The 13,657-nt window shown below is 40.5% G+C and overlaps 1 long non-coding RNA gene across 1 annotated transcript; it reads right to left on the minus strand.

Moving 5' to 3' along the window:
- Window positions 1-5,652: 5,652 nt before the first annotated feature.
- On the minus strand, window positions 5,653-13,424 carry LOC135418345 (uncharacterized). The gene is made up of 3 exons (XR_010432399.1): window positions 11,816-13,424; window positions 9,523-9,627; window positions 5,653-5,951 (listed from the first exon to the last, which is right to left on the minus strand). It is a non-coding gene; the product is annotated as an uncharacterized LOC135418345 (long non-coding RNA).
- Between the last annotated feature and the right edge of the window lie 233 nt (window positions 13,425-13,657).

Genomic DNA, 13,657 nt, shown 5'->3' on the forward strand with positions numbered 1-13,657 from the left:
GAGATTCTCTGACAATCTGCTCCTCCAAGACAACTCCTTCTTAACTGGGTGTGGTGTGGCTTTTCTGTGCCCAATGGCTCTATTTGTCACTTTGCAGCCTGACTGAAAAAGGTCTTCGAACCTCTTAATGAGCACTTTGTCTGGGCTTCCTGTCTCCTCTGTCACACAATGACTGATTACTAATTTCCAGCTATGAATAATTTACATTACATCCTACTCCTTAACCCCAAGGGTGTTTCCTTGAATTTATGTGCTTTAGATTTCTGCAGACACCTTCATGCTGCTGCAAAGGCTTCACTGAACATCTGCCTGAAATAAACAGCAATTTGCCCAGCAAATATTTTTAAATATTTTACATTAGTCGTCGAAACAGAGAAATTTATCTCTGAGTGCTCTGCTAAATCTAATGTGTCAGATTGTTCTTTTTCTTTTGTAGGATTCTAAAAATTTCTAGTTTCCCAAGAAGCTGCACAGCTGCACTTCCACACACACACCAGTTCTTGCCTAATCCTCTAGACTTCCCCCGAATCTCTTTGCAGGTTCTGGATTATGATTATTGCAGTAGAAGCTCTGGCTGCTACCAGCCAATCTGCTTATTTCATTATGCTTTTTATCACAATCATTTCTAGTGATCTGGGCTGACTATGAGAGCCCAAGGGGATGTTTTTCCAAACATGTAATTATTCTCAGTTTGCCACTTCAGTTGCCAGGACTAAACCCCCGACCAGTCTCTTGTTAGTTAGAATTAGAGCCTGTGGCTCTGTGCTGTTGATCTCTCTCCCCTGCCTGACCTAAATTCCATTGTACACCTGCCATTATGCATTTACTTAAACCTGGAACAAGCTCTGGTACTTGATGTACTGCCAGTCTCGGTTTTTAATTTGGGGAGCTGACTGGGTACGGTAATTTGTCCCTGCATCAACTTGTGGACCTGCCACAGGACTTCCCTGAGTCAACAAAGCTCCCTGGGGTGCAGGGCCATGCAGGGCACCTCGGAGGGTGCAGCCTTTGCCCCTCATTCCTCATGTGTGCAACCCCCATGGCTGCTTCCAACAGGGCTGCTCCCAGCTGGCACTGCCTGAGCAGGGAAGTCCGAGGGCATTAAAAGGAGCACAGGCCTCAGAGAGAAGCTGTGGGTTAAAAAAAAAGAAAAGAACAAAACCCACCGTGGAACAAACACCTTCTGTAGAAATCATATTTTAAAGAGACCAATGTAGCTGAAAGTAAAAAGAAGTTTCCTGGGGGAAATAGGCTCGCTGGCTCTACGTGGTCGTGCCTGCAAATCCTGGAAGGGATTTGTATCCCCTCCATTAAGATTTTTTTCCCTGATACATGAGGTAATCAATGTTATACTATTACAAAAAATAACCTAAACATCATTCTATAACATACAAATAATAACATGAGCATTAATCTACAGCTGAGGCTCTGAAGGAGGGAGCCACAGTTCTCACCACCTTCAGGTGAAGCTGTAGAATTTTATTTTTTTTTTAGTTTTATAACTCTTACTGATCTATCCTTAGGGAAATTGGTCAGAAATCTGACATACCCCCAAAAATTAGTGATCACAAGAACATTTTGACCCAAAGAACTTGGTCAGAGCCATCACTGGAATTCAACTGGAAAAGTCCACAATGTATACCAGTCCAATCCAGGATTGCATTGACACTGTTGTCCTCTAAAACAGGATCCTTTGGAATGTCCTTGTATCTCTACCACAGCTGATAAAGCAGCACTGCTCCCAAGCAAGGCAGAGCTCTGCTCCTCATCTTCACAAAACAACAGGGTCAAAATAAAGGGCCAGATGCCAAAGTGTAAGTAATTCTGGACACCTGGAAGTCCACGTGAAAGCTGGAGCATCCTATTGGAATTATGCCAAAATGTCCTTTGGAAATCTAAATCCTTGAGTGGATCTGACCAAGCTGATGTGATCATCTGAGATGTCAAGAATTTAAAGGCTTCTTCTATTCCTGGAATACCTTAAACCCATCTAATTTTCCTTTTCTGATAAGAAATATCCAGGTTATGCCCAATATGAGATTTTATTTTAATAAAATCTACAGGAAAGTACAAACTGGAACAGTTTAATTAAAATCAGGATAATGGGAAGATTTTCCAAGTAGTGAGAAATTTTCATGGCTCAAAGTGTATTAATCACATATTAATTATCACTGCAATGCTTAAGTCCAAATAGTGATTCAAACAGAAAGAAAAGTATTGACAGAAAAAATTAAGAAAAGTTGTTATTAGGACAGATAGTCAAAAGAATTATTTGTGTCAGTGTGACATCAGTAGTTGTTCAGATGACTATAAATATGAAATGCTTCCTTGTGTTTCATGAAGGTGGAATTATACTAAAAAGTACATCTTGATATTGTAGGTGCCACTGGAGACTGGAATTAAATACTCAGTGTCTCGATTCAAAACTTTACTCAGTTTTACTTTCTGTAAGTGCCTACCTATGCACAAAAGTCCCTCACTCCCATGACCAAGCCAGGGGTGATATTGCTTAGTCTGGTATTTTCACCACTAGCAAAATCTCTCCCCTAAGCTAAACACTTTTTTTTCTCAGAAGAAAGTTCTCAAAAAACTTGGTTTTCGTCCTCAAAATTTGAAAATATCAAACCACCTTTAAAATCCAGAAAGAATCATCAGCTAAATAGCTATAACATTTTTGTAAACTTCACCTAGGGCATTAAGAATCTGAACTGGATAAAAGATCTGTCCCTCTGTGGTCCTGAGCTGTGGCAAAAGGCACAATTGGACATCACCAAACTCTTCCAACAGCCATCAGCAGGAATGTGTTGTGTTGCTCTGGAAAATGCAGTCTCAAATGGAAGAACTGTTATTATTTGCATGATACTGGAATTATTGCTTTCCAAGTGGAACATGGGAGACAGCGAGAGATTGCAAAAAAAAAAAAAAAAGCACTTATACATTAAATATCTGGAGGGAGCACTTTCAGTTCTGCTGGAAACTCCAAAGTTTCCACAGAGCCTTGCAGTAGACTGTACAAATGCCTAAGAAAGAGTAAAGGTGTCTTGGATCAGGCAGCACCCAATATGTTTATGCAGCCTTGATGGGAAGGGACATGTTTATTCAAGCTGCTGGCCAAAATTATATGTGCTAGAGGCTGTTAAGGAAGGGAAAGAATTTATTTTTTGTAGCAGTGCTATGTTATATATATATATATATGTATACATATAAGAAAACCCACCTAAGAAGAATGGATTTTAAGAAATATCAAGCCAGGGTTTCACAAACTGGAGAAGGAATAGGGGAGAGGAAAAACAGGGTGGGGGACAGGAAAATACCTTTAGCTGGACTTTTGCTTCACAGAAACTCAAGAGTGACTCAGTGTGAGCCGTCAGTGGGGCACTGCAGCACTTTGTGCTCCATGAAGGTGACATAGTCCCACCCTCCCTCCCTTCCCAACACTACCAATGCCTCCATCCTTAAAAATTTGCCCTGCTGTGCAGCAGGGATCAGAAATCCAGCCTAGCTGAACTCCAAGTGTTTTTTCTTATGGATTAGATTTCACCCAGGTGAATTCCCTGCAACAATGAACGATGAGCTTGTGGGTATCATGGAAAATAATATCTATTTTATTCTATCCCTCTAATGGAATAATATCTATATTATGCCATTTCTCTAGGCATGTGGCATCTCATCCTAAAGTCCAAAAGATATATAAGTGAAAACTCCATGAGCATGCATGTTTGAAAAGCTGCAGAGCAATCCTGCCAGATTCTGCAGTGACTCTGAAAGCTGCATTTTTTAGCCAGAGCCTCCTTGCTCTAAACACTGGAGCTGTATCTCCTTGCTAGACTGAGCTGTATTTCACTATTGAAGTGTAACTCATGTGCAAGGGCCTCATATAATCTGCCTCAAGGAATTATTACTGCACTTAAAGCAAATTGCTTTGCAAGCGCTGGCTTTTCGTTTTGTAATAAATCTAGAGTTTCTTTGTCTTGCTTTGTTTTGTTTCAGTGCACAACATCCACTCACTGGCTTTTCTTCCCCAGGTATTTGAATAATTGCTATTTTCAAAGCAAGAAGTTTTGCTTGGTTAAATACAAATATGCCTGTATAAATTGGCATACCTCAAAATACACAGAGAAAAGGACATGAGGCAGCAAGAGAAAATGAAGGGAGCACACTGAAAGAGAAAAAAAGAGAAAATAGAAGTTTTCCCTGTTTGAGTCACTGCAGCTCCTCAACTCATGTTTGTGATGCTTACAAGGGAGCTCAAGTTGCTGATTCTCCAGTAGAACTTGGGAAGATGCAGTTATGGAGCAGATGATTTTGTGGACACACAGCCTGCCTCCCTCTGCCTCCCTCACTTGGCCACAGGCAAGCACAGAGGTAGAGCCTTGCAGAGCCAGCTGAGTCTGTTCTATTTTTTAATTAAGTGTGTAAATTCCCTTGGATATCGTTTTAACATAAAGAAAAAAGCCCAGTTTCTAACAGGAGCATTTATGCCATTTTCTTGTCAAGCTGAACAAGGAAGTCGTGAGTAGGGTGAAGGAAATTAATTCTATCCCAGCCAAAACCAGGACAGGGTTTGCATACTTTTATTTTGCCCTTTTTCTAGGAATTCTCTCACAGGGTGATCCTGAACTGTTTGCCCATATTCCCAGGGACTGGATCCCTACCAGCCCCATCCAGCCCCAAGGGAAAGCCACAGTCATGCTGGAAAAAGAGCTTTGGTTGCTCTTCCACTGATGGAGGCTGTGGGTACCACAGTAAAGGGCTGTTCAGCAGGTATCAGCAATGTGAAGAAGAGAGGATTTTGGTGCAGGCTGTGTCCAGATGTGTAGCTGTGGTGTGGAGAATATGTTGCTTCACGCAGCAGTTTGCACTTTATCATGTGGAGGCCGAATTCTTTGGGGGTTTTTCTTAGGCAAACAAAATATTGCTGTGCTATCCTTAAACCAGCAGTTCCTCCCACTGGAAAAGCCCAGGCACCTCAGCTTTAATTCTTATGATCTAACTCTTGGCTTCCCTTCTCCCTCTCCTGATACTGTGACTCGGGAAAAACAGAAATTACAATAAAATCTTCAAAATATTTAATAGAGTCGATCTTGAATTTTACAGGCAGAGATCTTGGGATCTCTTTACCCCGTAGCTTCACTGAAACACTTTGCAACTAAAGAAATTTAAAAACAAATCTATGAAAGGGTTTAGTTTCCCATGATTTAAGCTCAGTTTTAAAGAACATTTAGCACCTATGAGCTCTGTGCTTTGTGTAAATGCAGTTGCCAATATTATTTAATCTGTATCTGCATTACCTTGCACTTGCCATCTGTTCCTTGAATGGAACCTCTGTACCAGCTTATGTTTAACATTAAATTAATGAAGAAAAATGGAGCTGTAATTGCATTTTCTAGTAAACTGTTGTCTCAGCTCTACCTTTAGTGTCATTTACAGCAGGTGGGGAGCAGCAAGGGATTTGGTGAGGGTGCCTCAGCACACAAAGTGGGTCATGGTTAGGCCCTCTGGAAGGTCATTCCCTGAACCTGTCAGGGTTATCCAGTGCACTGCTGGGCTAAGCTGGTCCTATTTCCAACGGGAGGGAAATTCAGGAGAATAGGGCCTATTGGAATGTGGAATCTTTGTCCTGGAAAGGACAAATATACTTGTAAGTCAGTATTTTCAGGCGATGCATTTATTAAGGTTTTTCAATTTGAAATAGATGTCTTGGGAAGGTTTTGGCAAAGCAAGTGCCAAGGACATGAACAGTCAATGTGTCACCTGACAACCCAAGCCATTTGTATCGAATGGGACACCCCAGACTCATGACCCCTGAAGCTGTGGCTGCTTCCAAGGAATTCTAGCTTAGGAGTACACTCTCAAAGTGCACAGAGATGAGAGTCCTTTGAAGACTGGCTTGTCACTTTGAGGAGGAAAAGCCTGGTTCGTACATTGTTTGGAAATTTCTTCCGTGCCTCCTAGAGAACACACAAACAAAAAGAAAGGGAAAATATACAAAAGAATCTTCCAAGAAAATGTTGCAACGAAAGAAAATGGCAAAGAATTTCCTTTGTTTGGAACAGCAAATACAAAGAAAATCTCTACAAACAAACTTGTCTCAGTAATGACATGAGTTCAGTTCACAGTGCGGGTCATGAGGTCCTGAAGCACTGTTCCCATTTTGGGAGGAATTACTGGAAGAGATTCCTCATAACCCCGGTGAAGTGCGTTGTGTTTGACAGCGTGGTCAGGTCTCCAGCTGACTGCAGGACTAACACACACCTCAGGCTCAGCGTAGAAAGCTGTGACTCTCCAGGGTGGATAGGAAGCCTCTGTTATTTTAGATATTGCTCGTGCTACGTGGACACTGCCACCTCCAGGTCACCAGTTAAACTCCAACACCAGCCCATGAGCTGGGTCTGGTGGTCCTTGTGCAACCAGCTGAGGGTCGTTGCCCTGAGAACCTCAGCACACAGCTCTGAAGGTCAAGTCCAACTGGGAGTTTGCCTTATGCCCACAGTATTTTTTCCCTGTGCTTCAGTATCCTCCAGTTCACTGATTTAATCCCGGAACTCCAGCCAAAAGCACATCGTTATTAAACACTCTGTTCATGAATTTGTTGTAGCAGGATCTGGCAAAAAACCCAACGGTTTTCTCTCAGCCTTTTATCTGTGATAAGCAGAGTTGATAGTGATATGAATGATGGGTGTGAAAAGGCTCCTAGAAAACACCAGCCACTGCTGCAGTGCCCGTGCCAAGGGTGCAGGCTGCCTGCTGTGGGGGTGAGCACATCTATTGACATGCAGAGGAGATTTCCCTCTTAAAACACCTGCAGAGAAAGGTATCCTGTACTCATGGGTTCAGCTGAAAAACCCAAAAATGACATTTAAACCCTGAGTTTAACAAAAAAGGTACAAGAAGTGTCTTTCGGTGCCTTCTGTGCAAATTTGTGAGCATTTTCTATATGAAGGGGTCTGAACAATTATTTCATTTCTTTGCATATGTAGTTGGAAGTGCTTTGCTTTTCCCAGCCATTTCTTTTGAGTCCCATTGTTGTGCCCATGTTAATGTCCTACCCATTTATTCTTTAAGGCTGGTATTTTGCTGTGGCACTCTGAAACAGAAGACTGTAAATCCAGGGAGTACATGACAAATGTCAAAAGAGGGAATTAACCCGCTAAAAATGCCCAGAACTGCTTCTTTTAATATCTCTCCCCCACTTTTGTGGTTTTTTAAGTCATTTAGGGAAGATCCAAACCCCAACACTATTAACAGGAACATGCAAAGGGCCCTTTGAACCTGGAGGTTTTCAAATCTTCATGTTTTATTATATAAAATGGAATGTTTGCATGTTTACTTTCTCACTTGTTTGGTTGGTTTTTTTGCTTATTTTTTAAACTTATTTAAAATCACAGTTGTCACCGTGTTCTTCCCCTTGAGTTTCCATGGGAGGAACTGGTACAACAGGCATTGTGAGCACTGAACAAAAGAGATGGAAATGATAAAATGCACCAAAAGTTGCTTTAGAAACAGTTTCTAGTGGTTAGCTTCAAATCCTGGGCCTGCTAGCCAAGAACATGGATGCTTTTTGAATTCAGTGGAAATATCTAATTTTAACAGATGAAATAAATGGAACTAAGCATGTAATAAGGGCACTATTCAGTATAAATGCAGCAGAGATGGTCCAATAAAGATTACGTAATGAGCATCAGCTCTAGTTACAAACTAAAAACACAAACATCTCCCAACATTCTGCAGGAGTAACAGGCCCTCAGGAAATGCCCAAACCCAAACATCAATCTCCAGTGTAGAAAATTTAATAGTTTATTTACTAGCAATGATGCTACTAGGTACTCCTGGTCTGAATATCAAGAAATCATACAGCCTAGTTTTTCACTGTCCCAAAAGCAAGTGAAGACAGCCACGAGAGTACTTCCAGATGTTAGAGGAACCTGCCACATTTCACAGATTCAGGGTTTTCTTTTTAAGGCCATTTATAGAACTTTGGAAAGAGCACAGTGTATCACGTTATTAAATGCTAGGGAGGAATATTTTATTTTTACAACGAATTAAAGACATGACTTAGGGTGTTTTTTGCAATCACTGTTAACATCTGTATTCCAAAAAAGGAATTAGGTACCTATGGCTGTAATAAGTCCTTACCATTATATGGATGGGTTTGTACCAAAGAATGTCTCCTAAACTTGGATATAAAAAGGCATCCAAACATTCAACTGGGGCTGATGTTATTGAGAAGTTCACAGAATTTATGTCTATTTAGGCTGCCATGTTCAGTGCTACAAACTTTGAGGTACTTCAAGTAGTAATTGCCAAACAAGCAGCAAGAATTCAAGAATGACCTCTCAGAAGCATTTCAGAGAAGGGATGTCTCTGTGCATTTGTGGGGAAACATGCTGAGATCTCACCACCAGTCCAGAGCAGTAGCCAGCAGGTTTTGTTGTGATGCTTTGTACATCATAACAGCATTTCTGCCTCACACAGAACAGAAGAGTGCACACAAATCATAAAAGGGAGAGAGGAATATTAGGAGTATCCCCATTTAAGATGAAGTTGAATTAATTCCTTTACTCCAACTGAGATTGGATTTAGCTTGATGAGAATTGGAAAGAATGACCGGTATATTCAACAATTAACATGGGCTGCATTTTGCATTAACAGGCTGTCAATAAGCCAAGTCCTCTTGGTAGCCTTGAGCTTGCCTAGTTCTGACAAACTCCTATCTTTTATGCAAACATTAACTCACTCCTGGCATGCACTGTTCTTGCAAATACTGCCATGGCATAGATCAGAGGAACATGATGGAGATTTAAAATATCAAGTACTAAATATTGTAGGTGTGCAGGCAATGTACTTGCCAAAGGCAACAAACCAGGGAAGACATAAAAACAACCCCTCGTGTGCTTGGTTCCACAGCACCACAGTCCTACTCTGGGGCAAAAACTCCTGTGGCAACCAGGAAGCCCCCAGGAGCTGCAGTGATCCCTCTGTGAGATGGTTCCACGGAATGATCACAGTTATTCAAAGCAGGTTCTGCTTCATGGAGCTGGTGACTTTATAATAAAGGCACCTACAGATCCTGATCTATAAATTATCCTTGTTAGGTGATGAAAGCAGCTGCATTGTTTATGCACATCTTGGTTCTGCTCTACAGGGGCAAAAGTTAGTGCAGGTGTTCGCAATGAGGTCAGTAAATCACGCTTTTCAAAGCCTCACGTGCAGCAGGTTGGAGGTGCATCTGAAGCTGAGCCTTAGTTCCCTCCTTTTCCTCTTTTTAACCATAACACCTCAAGAAAAAAATAGCCTTCTGTCCTCCCATCTGGGTACAAATCTGATCTTACAGCTTCTACAGTTGCACTGCCTTCATGGAAGAGACAAGAGTCCCTCCTGAAACTTTACATAATTTGTGACCTTTTGGAAGCCCTGAAACAAAGCAGAACACAAGGGTGGGAATCTACCATTCTGGTTATTAATAACTGCAAAAAAAAATATTAAATTGTGCTGAAGAGAAATGATAACACCTGTTCTTACCTTCCAGGTGCTTGAAACAACATTGTTGCTGAGCTTCAGGGATTCAGGGAAGAAATTGTTTTTGCCTGATGCAGTTAGATACAGAGTCTTTAGGGATTCCAGAAACTGCACAAAAACATGGAAGGGAGAGGAAATAAATAACTTCCAAAGAAATAAAATCAGACAGACCACCTTCATCCTTTTCCACTCAAACAAGAGAGCATATATGTGAGCCCAGTTGTGTTTTTTTTTTACACAGAATATTATTAACAGAGGTGATTTTTCAGCCAAGTATTAATCTTGTTTTAAAAGACAGAGATCAACATGATTTATGGGATAGAGCCCATGGACCTTTATTGTACAGTTTCTGACATGTAGAAGGGCAGCTGTTGCTGGGAAGGGCACTGCAGGACTCAAAGGAATCCATCAAACCTTCTCAAAAGATGCAAAGTCCAGCCATTCATGTTGATTATAACAAAAGGAATGTTATCACCTGTTTTTATCCTGTTCACCTGCAAGAGTGGCATCTGATCAGCAAACATGTTGACAATCTGGAAAAGTTTTACTTAATGTGAGTGAAACCCTTCAGCTGAGACACAAGAGCCCTTTCTGAATGGGAAAGTTTATTTTCTCATCGGAGCGGTGGGAATTTGGCATCCTGCTCCCTTAAACAATACGAAAACTCTCAACCTGAAATTAGCTCAGATATAAATCTAGCAGCACCCAAATATTTCTCATGATGGAAAGCCTTTGAGATCCCAGCATGGGCAGCAACAGATGAAGCAGATGGGATGTCATTGCAACCAGTCAGTGGCATGGGGACAAAATTGCATTTATACAGTGCTTTAATCAAGAAAAATTTTACACCACGAAGTGGTGCACAAAGAAAGGCTGTGTGCTTTCCTCCTGCAAAGGGAAAATAGCTCTGGAATTAAATAGATAGCCTTAGGCTTCTTGCCACAGTAAATCTCTCCTAAACCCTTTCACCCCACTCCAAGGGTGGGAGTGGGAGGTGCAGGACATGGCAGGGTTAGCCAAGACTTCCACTGCTCCCCAGAGAACTGGGATTGCCACAGCTGCTAAAACGAGGAGTAGGATTTATGCTGCATGTTTGGAATAGCGCTTGTGTTAAGTAATATATACTACTTAAATTGTAAATTTTTTTTCTCTAGTATATATGACACAGCTCTACCATTTCTGGAGTAAGGGGAAAAAAAAAAACAAACCACACTTTAAGCTGTTTAAGATAAATTCACCCAAAATGTCTGCATTGTGTCTATGATGCTGTTCCACTGAATTTACAGACTCAGTTGTGTCTGAGGATCCTGGCTGGTTTCTTGTTTACCCTTTTGATAACAATGCCAGGCACTTCCTAAAGTTACACTGCATCAAGAAAGGAATCAATGGGAATTTGTTGATTGACACCAGCTGTGAATTCACACAGGAATTTAGTGGAAATATTGCATGTTTGTTGTAGTGGAAAAAATAATCTCAGCATTGCAATTGATCTCTGTTTTATCCAGGTCGTCTGTCTGTACACAGAGTAACATGATGTCTTGTTGCTATTTACAGGTGACTTCAAGGGCAAAAAATCCCTTCTGTCCCTCTAAGAAAAGCCATGTGTAGTCAGCTGGTGTGTTCTCCCTAGAAATGTTTTTAGAATAATGGATTAAGTGATGCAGAATACATAGGTGAATGCAAGTTATAAAGTTGTAGCCATCTTTATGTAAGTCACGTTATTTATATCAAGTTTAATATAGCCACAGTTTCAATCACTGTTATTTTAACATATTTATTTAAAAATTAAAGAATGCCTTTGCTGCCTGCCAGCTGTATCACAGCCACATCAGTTATCGTGCAAGAGATCAGTCATTTAAATTCAGTGCATGACAAAGTGTAGGAAAAAGAAATATTCCCACAAATGCAAACATTATGAGGAAAGTGCTTTATACGTTGTAAGCCACAAAGTCAGCTGGCTGTTTCAACTGAGACGCTCACTGCTCTCTCCATGTTTATAAATAGCATTATGAAGGGTGTTTTATATGCTCTAAACCACCCCGAGAACATAATTTTAATATTCCACCATTCATATGTTCGTTTACATATGGTGAGAGAACATGATCTTAACCTTTGGATTTGGAAGCCCCTAAACCCCATATTGTCTTGATGGAAACAATTATGATGAAAGCAAAGCAAGAGCAAAGCTGACTTCCAAATCTGTGGGTGACACAAGCAGTCACTGAGCTCCACCCCTGCACCAAAGCACAAACTTTCTTGTTCAGGAAGGCCTTGTGTGCAAAAAATGAACTCATACCTCAGTTCCTGTGACAGGTCAATTTGGTTTTAATGTCATGCTGCTGGGGAGTTACCTCTCAGGCAGGTCAGGGGAGACAGAAGAAAAAATAGCAGGAGAGACTGAGGAGACACAATCCAATTAGTCAGGCGGGAGGTGATGTCAAAGGCGGGTTTCAATTACAGCAAGATTATTAATTGTGATCCTGTTAGCCTGAGATAAGTACACTCAGCCTGGTACCAGACATGCAAATACACTCAGTTTTAACACTAGCCATGCTAATTTAAGCCTGTTGAGGAGTCAGTGTGACACAGTGTTGGGGACACAGTGCCCAGGGGAACAATCAGAGCTGTTTGCTGTGGCTGAGATGCTCCTGGTGGAGATCAGTGAAGCCAACACAGCTTTGGCTTCTTCCAACAGCCCTGAGGGGATCACACCAGGATGAGCCAGGAGCTGACCAGCCCTTTTTTTGCCTGGCAGTGGTCCCTATGCATGAAACAAGGGAGGAGGGGACACAGGGCTGTGGTCTGTCTAGAAACAGCATAGATTCAGTCAATTCAGTCAGTGTTGTTATGGGTGGAGAGTTTGAATTGATAGATCATTTTGTCTTGATGCATCTTTTGCTTCTGAAAACACCCTCTTTTTAATAATAAAAAAAAGAGAAATTTAATAGCACAGAGACATTCTAGTTGAGGCCATCTCTTTGTATTTGTTGCGTAATACCAAAAAAAAAGAGATGAAAAATCTGTTTCTGGTTTCCATTTTCTCTTTAAAAACCAGTCTAACACAAAATGAACCATTTCTTCTTCACACAATTTTGCTTCATGAATGTGATCTCCTTGGAGCAGACAGAAAGAAGATGACTTTACAGTCCTTATTAACAGAGGTTCTCTTTGTTTCAGGGATGTCTCCATTTTACTACTTATTTCAGAGTTCTAAACAAATATCAGCACGTCACATAAATTAAGAAGATTAAATAGAGGCATCACTAAAAAAAGCAAGCCAGGCTTAACCCTGGTGTAAAGCACAATGACATCAAACAGGAACAGGAAACTTGGGGAAGCAGTAGGTGATTACTGTCTCTTAATTTATGAGAAGGATTAGAGTGTAAAGGCTGGAAGAGAGCACACAGAATAGAATAGGTGCTTTTTACTGCAGAATAATTATGCAAGGTGAGACAAGGACATCCTCTGCTTGCTGATCTTACTGCAGAGCTCTCATCTCTAGCCATGGAAAGCCCAAAGACTTCTGCTGCTTTAAAAACTTTTCTCCATCACACAGTAATGAGAAATTCAGCCTTCCCAATAAATCACATCAGCCTGCCCCCTTTGTTCAACACTGAGTTCCCTTGTCCCTCTCTTTCTTATTAACTTCAGCTCCACAGGGAATTACCATATCTGACACCAAGGCCTTACAACCTGTGCTCCAACCCCCCCTGAGCTGACAAAGGTGCAATGAAAGCTGGGCCTGGTGATCTCTAAGCTGGGTTTAGTGATTTTCCTCTATGTGGTTAAAGCTGTAACTTTATTTTTCTTTTTTTTCTTTTTCTTTTCTTTTTTCTTTTTCTTTTTCTTTTTCTTTTTTTTCTTTTTCTTTTTCTTTTTCTTTTTCTTTTTCTTTTTCTTTTTCTTTTTCTTTTTCTTTTTCTTTTTCTTTTTCTTTTTTCTTTTTCTTTTTCTTTTTCTTTTTCTTTTTCTTTTTATTTTTATTTTTATTTTTTCTCTTTCCTTTTTCTTTTTCTTTTTCTCTTTTCTTTTTCTTTTTCTCTTTTCTTTTTCTTTTTCTCTTTTCTTTTTCTTTTTCTCTTTTCTTTTTCTTTTTCTCTTTTCTTTTTCTTTTTCTTTTTCTTTTTCTTTTTCTTTT

The sequence above is a fragment of the Pseudopipra pipra genome, chromosome 8, assembly GCF_036250125.1.
Source record: "Pseudopipra pipra isolate bDixPip1 chromosome 8, bDixPip1.hap1, whole genome shotgun sequence".
Taxonomy (NCBI): Eukaryota; Metazoa; Chordata; class Aves; order Passeriformes; family Pipridae; genus Pseudopipra; species Pseudopipra pipra.